The following is a 16,912-nucleotide window of genomic DNA, read 5'->3' as shown; positions in this document are numbered from 1 at the left end:
TATATAGCTCACCTAAGCATTATTAGGTTCTGGGGCCAAGGATGTCATTGGTAGATTATTTATAGGTGATGAAATTGAGGTAACAAAACAAATTAAAATACATTATATAAATCCATTAAAACTATCTTGCACTTATTCTAACTCAGCTTTTATCTATTTAATAATATTCATTGTAAAGGAATATAAGTAATTTACATTTAATTTGTTATATTTAATACCCCTCATAATGATTGTGCTTACATAAAATCTACAGATACTAGTAGTAGTTAGTATTTATCTAACACATACTACTTGCCAAGCACTGTAATGTATTTGTGGATTATTTTATTTCATTCTCACAAACCTTCTAGATAGCTTCTATGATCAGCTGCATGTTACAGATGAGGAAACTAAGGCTTAGAAAAAATAAATGATCTTCAAAGATACACAAAGCTGGTAAACAAAGAAGCCAGGAATGAAAGTCAGTCCTTAGTGTCTATGCTTGTAATAACCTCGTCTTAAAATTATTGGACACTGCTGCGGCTTGAGGTGAAGGAGCAGAAATGATGAACTCATCCTAAGGAGACGGCCTGGTTGATATCCGGACTTTCACTGGCCTACTATGGTTGATTATCTTGTTATAGGTTTATGTATGCACAGGGGACAATTAGAGGACATTTGAAAATTGCCAAGACAACTAGAAGTTGAGGGACCAAAACCTCAGAAAATAGAGGCACAGAGAAGTACACTAACGGGCTACAAGTGGCTTTTCCCTCTGGGACATTTGCCTCTTATGATATAGGGAGAGAGACTGGCAAGCGAGGCAGAGGGCTCTGGATAGGAGGGAGAGAAGCAACAGAGTTTTTGGCAAACTCACAAGACTAGAAGAAAAATAAATGGAGTTTGTGCTCACTTCAGCTGTACATATACTGAAATTGGAATGATACAGAGAAGATTAAAATGTCCCCTGCGCAAGGATGACAAGCAAATTTGTGAGCGCTCCATATTTTTCAGTGAGATACTGTCTCACACTAGTCAGAATGACGATTACTAAAAGTCAAGAAACAACAAATGCTGGCGAGGCTTTGGAGAAATAGGAACATTTTTACACTGTTGGTGGGAATGTAAATTAGTTCAAGCATTGTGAAAGACAGTGTGGCAATTCTTCAAGGACCTGGAACCAGAAATACCATTTGACTCAGCAATCCCATTACTGGGTATATATCCAAAGGAATATAAATGATTCTACTATAAAGATACATGCACACGTATGTTTATTGCAGCACTATTTACAATAGCAAAGACATGGAACCAACCCAAATGCCCATCAATGATAGAGTGGATACAGAAAATGCGGTACATATACACCACGGAATACTATGCAGCCATACAAAAGAATGAGATCATGTCCTTTGCAGGGACATGGATGAAGCTGGAAGCCATCATCTTCAGCAAACTAACACAGGAACAGAAAAACAAACACCACATCTTCTCGCTCATAAGTGAGAGCTGAACAATGAGAACACATGGACACAGGGAGGGGAGCAACACACACCAGGGCCTGTCGGGGGGTGGGGTGGATGGGAGGGACAGCTTCAGGATAAATAGCTAATGCATGTGGGGCTTAAAACCTAGGTGATGGGTTGATAGGTGCAGCAAACCACCATGGCACACTTATACCTATGTGACAAACCTTCACATTCTGCACATGTATCCCAGAACTTAAAGTAAAATTTTAAAAAAAGTAATTGGATCAAATCAATAAGGAAATAAATGGAGTTTGAGGCTGTTAAGAGAACCAGAACTTTAATGACCAACATCTCAGCCCAGAGAGAAGAGAGAAAGTAAAGTGAGCTGGATACTCTGCTATTTTCCACCATAAACATTTGCTGAATTCATCTGTGGTGTGAAGCAACAGCCTAAGTAATAAGCTAAGTAGAAAGCTACTGAACAGTGGAGCCAAGTTTTCAAGCAGTTTCTTAGTTCTGAGTTTCCACAAAACAGGAGAGGGTCTAGTAAACACAGCTGCTCTTAGTTGAGATCCCTAACAAGCTATACCCCAGGCCTAACACAAAATTTAGATTGAAACTCCAAAAGAAAAAAAGAAAAAATCTTGCAACCCAAGCAAAACTCAGCTCAGTCCCAGATTGGATCAAGGCACTCTGTTCTTAAACAGATTGCCCACCAGAGGCCAGAATGAATCCACTCTATAGGAGAATAATATCATCCAGAATTGCTATAATTTTTAATATACAATGCCCAGTAGTTTCTCAAACATAATGTCCAGAACTCAATCAGGTAGCAGAGAAAGCATTACTTACCAAAACATATACATTCAGGAAAGGATGAAGAACAATGGAAAGATTAATATCTTAGTAAATATAAGTTAATATTGACTGTACAAAAAGTTAATAATAAAGTCTTGTGTGGTAAAAAAAAAATAGGTAGAATTAAGATGCATAACAACAATACAAAGGGCTGAAACAGAAATGGACATAAACTATTATTAGGTCATAACATTATCAAGGAAGAAGTTAAACTACTAATTTATATTAAACTTCATGAAATCAAGGAGGCATGTGATTCTAGGGCTGTGATTCTCATTGTAGTCTCAGGAACTTTTTCCACTCTTAAAAATTATTGAGGACTCCAATGAATTTTTGTTTTGTGAGTTGCATTTGTTAATATTTGTCATATTAGAAATTAAAACTGAGAAGTTTCAAAAAGCATTTATTCATTTATTCATTTGGAAATAACAGCATGTTAGATGTGGTGGTGCATGTCTGTAGTCCCAGATACTCAGGAGGCTGAAGCAGGAGAATAACGAGCCCAGGAGTTCAAGGCTGCAGTCAGCTATGATCACACCACTGCACTTCAACCCAGAAACAGAGCAAGAACCCAGCTCTAAAAATAAATAAATAAACAACAACAACAAAAAAGAGTACAAAAGCTGTAAACCAATAAGCCTATTACACAAATTATATAAATTATATGAAAAATAACTATTATTCAAAACAAAAAATCTAGTGACAGTAATAGTGTTGTTTTTATGTTTCTGAAAATTGTTTAAATATCTGGCTTAGTAGAAAACGGTTTTATCCTCATATCTGCTATTGTATTCAATCTGTTGTGATATCACACCCAGTGGAGGTTCTAGAGCATTCCACTATATAGTCATGAAGGAAAAGGGGAGGAAGAGCAAAATGTATTAACATTATTAATAAAAATAATTGTTATCTCAGACTCCTGAAGGACTCTTGGGCATCCCTATAAACCCCTGGACCACATTTTGAGAACCATGACCTTAAAGATACCAGTGAAATGATAGTAAAATAATGTATACGTAAAAAACTAATAGATAAAAATATCGAGAATAATTAATTGTTTCATTCTGAATTAAGGTTAAAAAGGGACAGAAAAAGGAACACAAACACATGGAAATAATAGAAAATAAGATAATAATTGAACAATTACATTAAGTGTAAATGGACCAATGCTCTAATTAAAAGACAAAGTTTGACAATATGGATTTTTTTAAATGTTGCTTACAAAATATGGAACATGCTCATGGATAGGACAAATCAGTATCATTAAACTGGCCATACTTCTCAAAGCAATTTACAGATTCAGTACTATTCTTGTCAAAATTACCAATGTCGTTTTTCACAGAAAGAGAAAAAAAACTATTCTAAAAATCATATGAAACCAAAAAAGAGCCTGAATAGCCAAAGCAGTCCTAAAGCAAAAAGAACAAAGCTGGAGGCATCACGGTAACCAACTTCAAACTATACTATAAGCGCTATAAGACTACAGTAACTGAAACAGCATGGTACTAGCACAAAAACAAACAGATAGAGCAATAGAATGGAATAGAGAATCCAGAAAGAAATCTGCACAACTACAGCCATCTGATCAACTTTTGACAAAGTTGACAAAAATAAGCAATAGGGAAAGGACTCCCTCTCAATAAATGGTTCTGGGATAACTGGCTAGCCATATGCAGAAGAATGAAACTGGACCCCCTACCTTTCACCATGTACAAAAATTAACTCAAGAGAGACCAAAAATTTAAATTTAGGACTTCAAACTATGAAAATCCTGGAAGAAAACCTAGGAAATAACATTCTTGACATCAGCTTTAGCAAAGAATTTAGGGCTAAGTCCCCAAAAGCAATGGCAACAAAACCAAGAATTGACAGATTGGACCTAATTAAACTAAGGAGCTTCTGCACAGCAGAAGTAACTATAACAGAGTGAACAGACAACATATAGAATGGGATAAAATATTCACAAACTATGCATCTGACCAAGGTCTAATATCCAGAATCTACAAGTAACTTAAATCAACAAGCAAAAAAAAAAAAAAAAACACCCAAATAATTCAATTAAAAAATAGACAAAGGACATGAACAGACACTTCTCAAAAGAAGATATACATGCATCTAACAAACATGAAAAAATACTAATTATCAGATAAATTCAAATCAAAACTGCAATGAGTTACCATCTCACACCAGTCAGAATGGTGATTATAAAAACAAAAACAAAAACAAAACAAAAAAACAGATGTTAGCAAGGCTGTGGAGGAAAAGGACCACTTACATACTGTTGATGGGAATGGAAATTAGTTTAGGCACTGTGGATAGTAGTTTGGCAATTTCTCAAAGAACTTAAAACTACCATTCAACCCAGCAATTCCATTACTGGGTATATACCCAAAGGAAAATAGTTTATTCTACCGATAAGAAACTTGCACTCATATGTTCATCACAGCACTATTCACGTTAGCAAAGACATGGAATCAACCTAGGTGCCCATCAACAGTCGATTGGATAAAGAAAATGTGGTACATATACAAGATGAAATATTAATACTACACAGCCTAAAAAAAAATAAATCATGTCCTTTGCAGCAACATAGATGGAGCTGGAGGTCATTATCCTAAGCGAATTAATGCAGAAACAGAAAGCCATACTGCATGTTCTCACTTATATGTGGGAACTAAATATTGAGTAAATATGGACATGAAGACGGGAACAATGGACATTGAGGACTACAAGATGGGAGAAGGAGGGAGGGGGTAGTGGGCTGAAAAATTAATGATTGAGTACTATGCTCACTACCTGGTTAACAGGATCATCTATACCTGAAACCTCAGCATCATACACTATATCCATGTAACAAACCTGTACATGTACCCGCTGAATCCAAAATAAAAGCTGAAAACAAGTAAAATAATGGAACAAAAATATTATGTAAATATTAACTAAAAGAAAGCTGGTATAGCTCTACTAATAGCAAAGTAGACCTTAAGGCAAGAAGCATTATTAGACATAAAATGGAATACCACAAAATCATGAAAAGATCAATCCACTTAGAAAATAAAACAATTCTAAATGTGTAAGGATCTTTAAATTTGCTTTAAAAATATGCAAAAATCTGGAAGAACTGAAAGAAATACAGAAAACTACTCTCATAATGGATGATAGCTAATAAAAGATAAAATCGGGCCAGGCACGGTGGCTCACGCCTGTAATCCCAGCACTTTGGGAGGCCAAGGCGGGTGGATCACAAGGTCAAGAAATCGAGACCATCCTGGCCAACATGGTGAATCCTTGTTTCTACAAAAACTACAAAAATTAACTGGGCGTGGTAGCGTATGCCTGTAGTCCCAGCTGCTCGGGAGACTGAGGCAGGAGAATCACTTGAACCCGGGAGGTGGAGGTTGCAGTGAGCCAAGATTGTGCCATTGCACTCCAGCCTGGTGACAGAGCAAGACTCTGAAAATAATAATAATAATGAATTAATTAATTAAAAGATTAAATCGGTAGACAAAGGTGAAATAATATAGAAGTCCTAACCATCATGAGAAACAAAAATGACATAAGCAACATTTTTGAGCACTGAAATTGAGAAAGAATAAACATTTACCGAAATTTACCATATGTGCGATCATAAGGTAAGCCTGAACACAACTTAAAGGACTGAAATTAGATATATCATTGTTGCTATACAGAAGTGCAACTGATTTTTGTAAGTTGATTTCATATCCTGCAACTTTGCTGAATTCCTTAATTAGTTCTAATAGTTGCTTTGTGGAGTCTTCAGAGTTTTCTACATATAAGATCATGAAATCTGCAAAGAGAGATAGTTCCAAAAATGAAATTAAGAAAGCAATAACATTTACAATAGCACCAAAAAAAAGATAAAACACAAGAATAAGCCTAATTAGAAAGTTAAAGACTTGTACACTGAAAACTATAAATTGCTGATGAACAAAATTGAAGTCTTAAATGGGAAGACATCCTGTTTTCATGGATTGGAAGAATTAATATTGTTAAAATATCTATACTACACAAAGTGGTCTACAGATTCAATGTAATCTCTATCAGAATCCCAAAGACATTTTTTTAGAGAAATAGAAAAAAATGTTCTAAAATTCATGGGGAGCCAAAAATACCCCCAAATAGCCAAAGCCATCTAGAGTAAGAAGAACAAAACTAGAGGCATCACACTCAATGATTTCATAATATAGTAAAAAGCCACAATAATAAAGACAGTATGGTACTGACACAAAGACATATAACTTGATGAATAGAATAGAATAGAGCCCAGAAACAAATCCTCACATCTATGGTCAACTGATCTTTGACAAGGATTCCAACAATACACAATGGGAAAAGGACAGTTTCTTCAATAAATGGTGTTGGAAAAACTGAATCTCCACATCCAAAATAAGTAAACTGGATCCTTCTTTTTTTACCATTTATAAAACTTAACCTAAACTAGATCAAAAACTCAAATGAAGGACCTGAGACTGTAAAACTAGTAAAAGAAAACATAGTGGAAAATCTCCATGACATTTGTTTGGGCCATGTATTTTTTAGACATGACACCAAAAGCACAGGCAACAAAAGCAAAAATAGACAAGTGGAAGTGAATCAAACTAAAAGAACTTTGTACAGCAAAGGAAATAATTAACAGAGTAAAAAGACCATCTATAAAACAGGAGAAAATATATGCAAACCATATATCTGATGTGGGGTTAATTTTCAATATATATAAGGAACTCTGAAAATGCAATAGCAGCTGGGCACGGTGGCTCACACGTGTAATCCTAGCACTTTGGGAGGCCGAGGCAGGTGGATCGCCTGAGGTCAGGAGTTCAAGACCAGCCTAGCCAACATGGCAAAACCCCATCTCTCCTAAAAATACAAAAATTAGCCAGGTGTGGTGGAGGGAATCTGTAATCCCAGCTACTTGGAAGGCTGATGCAGGAGAATCGCTTGAATCTGGGAGGCGGAGCAGGCAGTGAGCCGAGATCGTGCCATGGCACTCCAGCCTGGGTGACAGAGCTAGACTCTGTCTGAAAAAAAAAAATAAAAAGGGAAAAGACTTGAATAGACATTTCTTCATAGCAGACATACAAATGGCCAACAAATACATGAAAAGATGCTCAACATTGCTAATCATCAGTGAAATGCAAATCAAAATCAGGATGAGATATCATTTCATACCCATTAGAATGGCTATTAAGGGGAAAAAATAGTGTTGGCTTTGTACACTGTTAGTGAGAAAGTAAAATGGTACAGCCACAATGGAAAACAGTACAGAGGTTCCTAAAAAAAAGTAAAAATAGAGCTATCATATGATTCAACAATTCTACTTCTGGGTATATATCAAAAATAGTTGAAATAAGGATCTTAAAGAGATAGCTGCACTCTGATGTTTATTACAGCATTATTCACAATAGCCAAGATATGGCAACAAACCAAATGTACATTGACAGAGGAATGGCTAAAGAAAGTATGGAATATTATTCAGCCTTTAAAAAGAAAATTCTACCATTTGCAACAACATTCAAGGAACTGTAACCTATTATGCTAAGTGAAATGTCACAGAAAGACAAATACTGCATGATTCTTCTTAATATGAGACATATGAAATAGTTAAAAGTATAAAAGTAGACCATAGAATGATAGTTACCAGGGGATGAAGAAAGAGAGGAATGAGTTGTTTTTCAATGGGTATAAAGTTACAGTTATACAAAATATGTATACTCCAGAGATCTGCTGTACAACATAGTGCCTGTAGTTAACAATTAGGTATTGTGTACTTAAACATTTGTTAAGAGAGTGAATCTAATGTTAAGTGTTCTTACAACAACAACACATAAACTTTTGGAGGTGATGGATATGCTTATTACCTGGATTGTGGTAATAGTAACACGAGTGTGTACATATGTCAAAAATTGTCAAATTGTATACATTAATTATGCGCATTTTTTATACTTTAAGTTCTAGGGTACATGTGCACAACGTGCAGATTTGATACATAGGTATACATGTGCCATGTTGGTTTGCTGCACCCATCAACCCGTCATCTACATTATGTATTTCTCCTAATGCTATCCCTCCCCCAGCCCCCCACACCCCGACAGGCCCCAGTGTGTGATGTTCCCCTTCCCGAGTCCAAGTGATCTCATTGTTCAGTTCCCACCTATGAGTGAGAACATGAGGCGTTTAGTTTTCTGTCCTTGTGATAGTTTGCTGAGAATGATGGTTCCCAACTTCATCCATGTCCCTGCAAAGGACATGAACTCATCCTTGTTTATGGCTGCATAGTATTCCATGGTGTATATGTGCCACATTTTCTTAATCCAGTCTGTCATTGATGGGCATTTGGGTTGGTTCCAAGTCTTTGCTATTGTGAATAGTGCCTCAATAAACATACGTGTGCATGTGCCTTTATAGTAGCATGATTTATGCAATTTTATATAACAATTATACTTCAAAAAAGCTGGAAAAAAGATGACTAAAGTCACTCAGAGTATGCTGTCTGACCACAGTGGAATAAAAGTCAAAATAACTGAAAAATAGAATATAAAATCCCCAAATAATTACAAATTAAGCAACATGCCTTTATATAAACTGTAAGCCAAAAACATTTTGGTGGAAATTAGAATATACATTTAAGTAAATGATGATGGAAATGTTTCTATTACAGCTTATGGATGCAACTAAATTAATGCTTAGAGAAAAATCTATAGCCCTACCTAAATGCATGTATTTGGAAATAAGAAAGCCTAAAAGTCACTGATCAAAAATCATTCTCAAAAAGTTAAAGATACAGTAAATGAAAACGGAAGGCTGTGGAAGGAAAAAGTGATAAATGTGAGAGCATAAATTAATCAAATAGAAAAGAAAAAATGGAAGTTTTTTTAAAAGCTGTATTTTTGTAAAGAATAATATAATTGATAAACTCTTGGTAAGACTGACCATGAAAAAAATTTAGAAAAAGCTCTGATTATCACCATCAGAAATGTAAAAACACATAAATACACATTCTAATATTTTTTAAAGTGTTGGAAAAATTTGATATCTGTTTGTAAAATGATTAATCTTGGCCTCTATTTCATGCCATACACAAAAAATTAATTTGAGATGAATAGATTTAAATATGAAATCAAAAACAGTAAGTCCTCTTGAAGAATACATAGGAAAGTATCCTATCCGTAGGTCAAGTATCCACGACCTTGGATTAGGCTAAGATGTATGAAACAGGATGCAGACTTTACTCCCTGGATCTAAGCTAGTGCCTGAAACCTAATAGATATTTCATAAATGCTTATTGTGTCCCTGCTACCCCAAGACAGCTATCACATGGCCCTCTTCCTAAATGCCATGCTTTCAACTTTCCTTTCCTTTCCTTTCTTTTCCTTTCCTTTCCTTTCCTTCTTTTTTATTTTTTATTTTTATTTATTTATTTATTTTTTGATACAGAGTCTCGCTCTGTTGCCCAGGTTGGAGTGCACCTGCTCGATCTCGGCTCACTGCAGCCTCCGCCTCCCAGGTTCAAACAATTCTCCTGCCTCAGCCTCCCTAGTAGCTGGAACTACAGGTGCCCATCACCATGCCCGGCTAATTTTTTTTTTGTATTTTAGTAGAGACGGGATTTCACCTTGTTGCCCAGGCTGCTCTCGAACTCCTGAGCTCAGGCAATCCACCTGCCTCGGCCTCCCAAAGTGCCAGGATTACAGACGTAAGCCACCGCACCCCACCCAGCTTTTCTTAATGTCTATGTGGAAAGCACTGTGCTATGCACTTTATAGGATTGTTGGGTTTAATCCTCTCAATGACTCTATGAGGTAGGTTCCATCGTTAGGCATCTTTTATAGATGAATGAGTTTATGCTCAGAAAAGTTATGATGTATTCTTGAAAATAAACAAAACTCAACTCGAATATGATTGAATAAGCTTCTACCTCTAAGTATAAATGTATAGAAAATACAGAAAACAGAGAGGCATGCCAAACTGCATTATGATGGGATCAGCAAAACCCAGATTCTGTGAAACTCTAAAGAACAGACAAATCACAGCCTGGGCAACATACCAAGACTCTCTCAAAAAAAAAAAAAAAAAAATTAAAAACTAGCTGGGTGTAATGGCATGTTCCTGTAGTCTAAGTTACTCAGAAGGCTGAGGAGGGAGGATTGCTTGAGTCCAGAAGTTCAAGGCTGCAATGAGCTATGATTGTGCCACTGCACTCCAGCCTGGGTGACAGAGTGATACCCTGTCTTGAAAACAAACAAACAAAAAGACAAACCAGTTCTTTTGACCTTTTGACAGATGTATTTTCAGAGAAAATAAAATTAAAAGCAGAACCCATAGACTAAAAGAGGCTTAAAAAAATATGTCAATCATAATATATAGATCTTATTTTGATAATGATTCAAATAAACAAATGATGTTCTTAATAGAATTTAACAACCATTTGCATGCTTATTGGATGTTGGATGATATTAAAGAATTATTGTTAATTTTTCATGTATTCTTTTTTTAGGTGTGATAATTGTGGTTATATTTCTTAAAAAATCCTCGCAAAGTGATAAGTATATGAGGTAATGCATATGTTAGTTTGATTTAGTCATTCTACAATGTATACGTATTTCAAAATATATTGTACAAAATAAATATATACAATTTGTATTTTCAATTTAAATACATAAATTTTTATCTCTTAGAAAATCGTACTGAAATATTTGCAGATGAAATGACATTATGTTTGTGATTTGATTCAAATCAATAGGAAAGGAGGACAGTGGGTGGGATTATTGATGATACAAGATTAGCCATGTGTTGTTAATTGTTGAAGCTGAGTGATGGATACGTGGGAGATTCTAATACTGTTATCTCCACTTTTCTGGGTTTAAAATCCTCTATAATAAAAATTTTAAATAACAACATCAAAATCAAATTTGACAGCGAACCTATATTTTTTTTTTACCAAGTATATTTGGTTATCTGTGTTTATAACCATCCAGTGCCTTTTGGATACTTTTCTTCCACTTAGATTGAAGCCAGGTCGAAGAACCTGTCAATGAATTCAAAATTTCATTGCAACTCACTTCAAGCCTTGGGTCCTTAGAAGGGAGATTTTGATCTTGCAAACATTAATGTGAATTGTTTTAGCAAGTGAATTGTGCAGCTCTTCAGTGTCAGCTGGAAAAACTGTTTTTGTAAGGGTTTCTATTGATATACGTTTATGGAATCAGTAAAGAGTTGGCTTTTACTGTGGGAGAATGATAATCAGACATTGTCCATGCTCCTCTGGCTGCTTAAAATATAGTAATTACAAAAGAAGTATACATAAATCATCAGAATACAGAGCAGCTAGTGTGAAGAATGGACCAGATCCAAGGAGAGACCAACTCTAGGAATACTGCAATAATCCAGGTAAGATGTAATGAGTATTTGTCTAATCTCGAGGACAGTGGTAGCAAGTAACGGGGAACAGAGAAGTTCAGGATGAGAATATGTCCTCCCCAGACTTCACTTTTCTTGAGTCACAGTGGTGGCAGTGGCATTCCTCAACTCCCTGACTCACATAATTTAGTCTCCTTAGTTTCTATTGCAATGTGATATGCTAAAGTGTGTATAGCCAACATCGCAGCCAACCCCACAGCACTCTTCTTGCTTTGCTGAAATGTGGCCAAATGCAGAAACACCAGAACTGGAAGCGCCACACCTCTCAGGACACACTGAAGATACTTTTTCCCATTTTGGGTGTAAAAGGCATGCCCTCACAGGGCTGTGGAGTGTGGTCAGGGGAGGGTGTCTGTAACAATCGGGAGTCCTCATGGTCTCTAAGAGAATGTCAATACATAGATAGCTATTAAAATATCTGCAACTAACCCCTTCCCTCAATCTCATGCAGTTCACTAGTTGATAATGTAGTAAAGTGATGATAAGCAACCTAGTGTCACACTGACCTTTTTTCTATTTCTAGAGCATGCTAAGTTCTTCACCACTTCAAAGGCCTTATGACTTAATCTTTCTGACTAAAAGGCTTCTCCTTAAACTCTTTACTTGTCTCTCTTTCTAATTTTCAGGTCTTAGATTAGGAGTAACCCTTTCAGAGAGAACTTCTCTGATGCTACTATCTAAATCAGATGTGCTTAATCACTCTCTATCAAAACACACTTTTAAATTTACTTTTTAGCTGCAATCACATTCTGTAATTAGGTTATTCATCCATATTTTGGTTGCTTTTTTTTTTTTTTTCTGGTCTGTCTCCATCATTAAATGTCAGCTTCCCTGAAGCTGGAGAGACCATGCCAACCTTGTTTTCTGTTTTATCTGCAGTGCACTGTAGTGCTCAATAAATACTTGTTGAACTATTGGACCAATATCTGGATCTGGTCTTCTGATTAGCCTTTGTAACTAATGGTATCCATCCTCAGTTCTTCCTCAGACTAGCTTTTTGACAAAGACTCAGTCAATAAAGTATTAATAGATATTATCTGCCAACTATGATGAGAACTGTGATATACTTTCATCAAAGCCTTGCTCCTCAACATGTTTACTAACTTCACAGTATTATAATCTTTGGAATACTTAGGAAATAAACCTTCAGTTGGGCTATTTGCTATGTACCAGTGTTTGTTCTGAGTAAATGGTTTCCAAAGGTGCTTTGACTACCATTACAAATAAGGAGTATTGAAGATTATAGACTTTTCTAAACTCTCCACGGGTCCAGCGCATAGCAAAGCAACAAAGTAAATACATTTCACAGGCATTGGAAGTCAATTATTTAGCTCCTTTTGTCCCTCTACTCAGCCTAGAATTCAACTTTGCCATCTGGTTTCTACTTAATTGTCAACAAAAAACCACAGAGAAAGTTTTACACTTTATTACTGTTTGCTTTTGGATTAGGGAACTATAGTTAAGAAGTGAAAAAGCTATGGGGAGTTGAAACTAATAACTGATCACACATCCAAAACCAACTAGGGAAGCTCTTCCAGTACATTTCAGGCTTTGATAGTTAACCAAATCAGTGTCCCTCTCTCTCCTCTGTCTTTATTGAGATACAGGAAAAGGACATAAATAGTAAATCCCGATAGCTTAAGAATAAATCCCAACAACCCATGGATTTTCTGATCACCCCATTTATTTATTAAGAGACCAGCCTGGCTTTGAGCACTCTTTCCTCACAAGGTATGCTGGGAAACCACTGGTGACAGCTAGCCCGTTGGTCACCAGTGCAACATTTCAGTTGTTTAGTTTTTTGGAGTTTGGGCCTAAGACTAGACACATCTGCCTTCTCATTGCCACAGCTTCATTACCCAGACCAGCCCCAAAAGGCCTATGCAGAGAAACCAAGGGCAGGCATCCTGGGATCAAATAAGATAATGTATTGAAATCTATTTCCAGAAGTATAAAGTACATTAAAAGTAATTTATTTCTGCAGTAGACACACAAATTTTTCTAAATGACCCTCAAGATTTGCTCTCTGGCACATACTCATATTAGATCAGTTATAAGTCAACCCAGAAAGTAATTTAGGTAAATATGTGTTCAGATAGGTTTCTGGAACCTATTCTTGTTACAGCATTACAGAAAGTCAAAGACCAGCTCAATACTACTCATATGTGGTCTGTAGAGGTAATCTTGGACCTTGATATAAATTCAGAATCACAGACCCCACCCCTAGAACTACTATATTAAAAAATTCCAGAACTACTGTCTAGTCCAATGGATACCTTTAGAGACCATCTGCTGCAGCACTTCTCAAACTTTAATGTGTATATGAATTACCTGGGTATCTTCTAAAAATTCAGATACTGATTCAGTAGGTCTGGGATAACAACTGACATCTCCCAAAAGAGCACTATTAAATATTCAAGAAAATTGTGCATATTCCCTGACATTTTAGAGTAGAAGCATCTTCGCTTTTCTGTCTCTGAGAATTGACTTTTCTTTATTCCTGGAGCAAGCTTGCTGCTGAAATGTGCTTAGGAAAAGCACCCAGGAAACCTCTCAGCACTCTTTGTGACTAAATTTGGACTGACAAAAAGATAAATACGTGTAATTTCAGACACCTCTAAAATTCACCAAGCGTGGTGCAATTCTCTATTTAATTTATTTATTTATAGTTTGACCAATAGGAATGCTAGGGCCCAGCGGGGAAAAAGAATCTGACCTAGATGCTTAGGCAGACCAGAGTTTAATTAGCTAAAGGATCACTTACTGGAGCTCAAACCTTTAAAATTTTCACAACTTTTATCATAGTCCAGGTTTGATCTTTTCATCGTGTTTATCATAAACATTCTTGGAAGAGTTCCAAAAATATTTAAGAACACTGGTCATGAAAGAAAAACATAAAATATGTTATATGGATAAAATGCCGACTGCACAAGAAATTGAGACCCAACTTTCCAAAATTAACAATTAGATTTTCTCCCCACCCAGACAGGCCACATTCACACTGGGTAGATCAGAGGTCAATAACAAAACAAGCCCTGGCTGTAATCCAAAGATCCCTGTAGTTGGCAAAAGAGGCTTAAATTTGTTTCATGTTGTATTGATGTTAGATAACTAAGGCTAGCAATATTCCTAAATGTCTCCCTACAACCTAAACAACCTTCAGCAAGCAACATCGCTTCATGAGCTAGCTTTTTGCCATCCATTAGGGCAATACAAATATACATCTACGCAGCATGCATATGTAAATAGCTAAAAATCTTACCATTTCCAAGATGAATGCATTCTTGATTATACTGCTATTGTTGTTATACTCTTTACAGTTGATGCTTTAACAAAATGGGTTTGAACTTCATAGGTCCACTTGTGCATGGATTTTCTTCCACCTCTGCCATCCCTGAGACAGCAAGACTAACCCCTCCTTTTCCTCCTCCTCATCAGTCTATTCAACATAAAGGCCATGATGATGGAGACCTTTATGATGATCCACTTCCACGTAATAAACAGTAAATATATTTTGTCTTATAATTTGCATCATAACATTTTCTTTTGCTTGCTTTATTGTGGGAATACAGTAAACAATACAAACAACATACAAAATATGTGTTAATTGAATTTATGTTACAAGTAAGGTTTCTAGTCAACAGCAGGCTATTAGTTAAGTTTATTGGGAGTCTAATGTCATACACGGATTTTCAACCATGCAAGGCATCCATGCCCACAACCTCCACATTGTTCAAGGGTCAACTGTACTCATGTACCATAGCCCACAGTGCTATGAGAAAACTGTCACAGAGCTCAAAGAGCTCTGTATTGCCCTAATGGAGGTCAAAAACTAGCTCATGAAGTGATGTTGCTTGCTGAAGGCTGTTTAGGTTGTAGGGAGACATTTAGGAATATTACTAGCCTTAGTTATCTAACACCAATACAACATGAAACGAAGTTAAGCCTTGAATGTTATTTCATGACTCTTCCTAAAAATTAAAGATGTATGTGAGCTTTTAAAAATTGTGACTTATACAAATAGGTTTGGGGTTTTGCAGGAAGGTAATGAAGATTGTCTAAAATTTATTAAGGTGCTCATTGCACAACTCTTAAATATACTAAAATCCATTGAAATGATACACTTTAGATGGGTGAATTGTGTGGTGTGTGAATTGTATATCAGTAAAGCCGTAATTTACAAGAATTTGTATCCATAAAAACTGTTATTCAAACATCTTTAATCATGTATATACAGTGCCAAAATTTCAATCTTTTTAAAAAGAGAAGTGTTTTCCTAAGCCATATTTTGAAAGTAATTCAGGATAAAAACGTTATGTGTTATCTTCTATAGATAATTTCAGAGATAATTGAAATATGTTGAAATGAACTTTAAGAAAACTTTTTAGAATTTAAAATCTACTTAGGAAGAGATTCCTTATGATTTATATTCCCAGAAGTAAGTAACAAGGTTTTGAAGTAGTTCAGCTGAAATTAACCCACAGATCAGAGATTTTAGTCAGAATTTTGAAAGTTATTTTTATAAATCATAGAATATTGGAGCTTAAAGGGACCTAACAGAAAGTCCAGGCTAATCCTCTTATTTTTCAGATGAGAAAACTTAGGGAGGGAAAAGATAAGTAGCTCATTAAAAGAGACACATAAATTTATGGTAGAATGCCAGAACACGGGCTTCCTGTTGTTTGATCTGAGGCTTTTATTAGGCTGTTGGAGCCCAGCAACACACAGTAAAAAAGCTTCCAATAGTCAATGGTCATGAAGTCAAACTGAAGATCTGGTCTCTGCCCATATTGCCAACTTTATCTCACATCACTCTTCTCTTGCTCACAATTCTCCAGACTTTGTGGCCTCTACTGTGTTCCTCTCATACCATAGGACTTTTTTTTACTTGCTATTCCCTCTGCCTAAATTCTGAAATGTCCTATTTTCACCTCCCAAGAACCAGGAAAAGCCTAGCCAGAATCTGAGTTCTGGGCACCAGAACTAGGCCAGTTTGCACTACCTGAGGTATCTAGGAACACAAAGCATTCTGAGAGGTAAGCTGTACTAAAATCCTCAGAGGATCAAACTTGATAAACAGTGGTCAGTTAAAGCTGACAAATCCAAAGGACAAGAACACAATCGAAAATAGAAAATAACGTCAAGAATCAGTAGTAGTAGCGTAAGAA

The 16,912-nt window shown here is 36.0% G+C and overlaps 1 non-coding gene across 1 annotated transcript; it reads left to right on the top strand.

Annotated features, from left to right (window-relative positions):
- Positions 1-886: 886 nt before the first annotated feature.
- LOC123571430 (U6 spliceosomal RNA) lies at positions 887-990 on the top strand. Its single transcript, XR_006695594.1, has one exon. It is a non-coding gene; the product is annotated as a U6 spliceosomal RNA (small nuclear RNA).
- Positions 991-16,912: the final 15,922 nt, after the last annotated feature.

Source organism: Macaca fascicularis, chromosome X (assembly GCF_037993035.2).
Source record: "Macaca fascicularis isolate 582-1 chromosome X, T2T-MFA8v1.1".
Lineage (NCBI taxonomy): Eukaryota > Metazoa > Chordata > Mammalia > Primates > Cercopithecidae > Macaca > Macaca fascicularis.
Note: the sequence above shows the minus strand (reverse complement) of the source record. Positions and strands in the feature narration are given on the sequence as shown.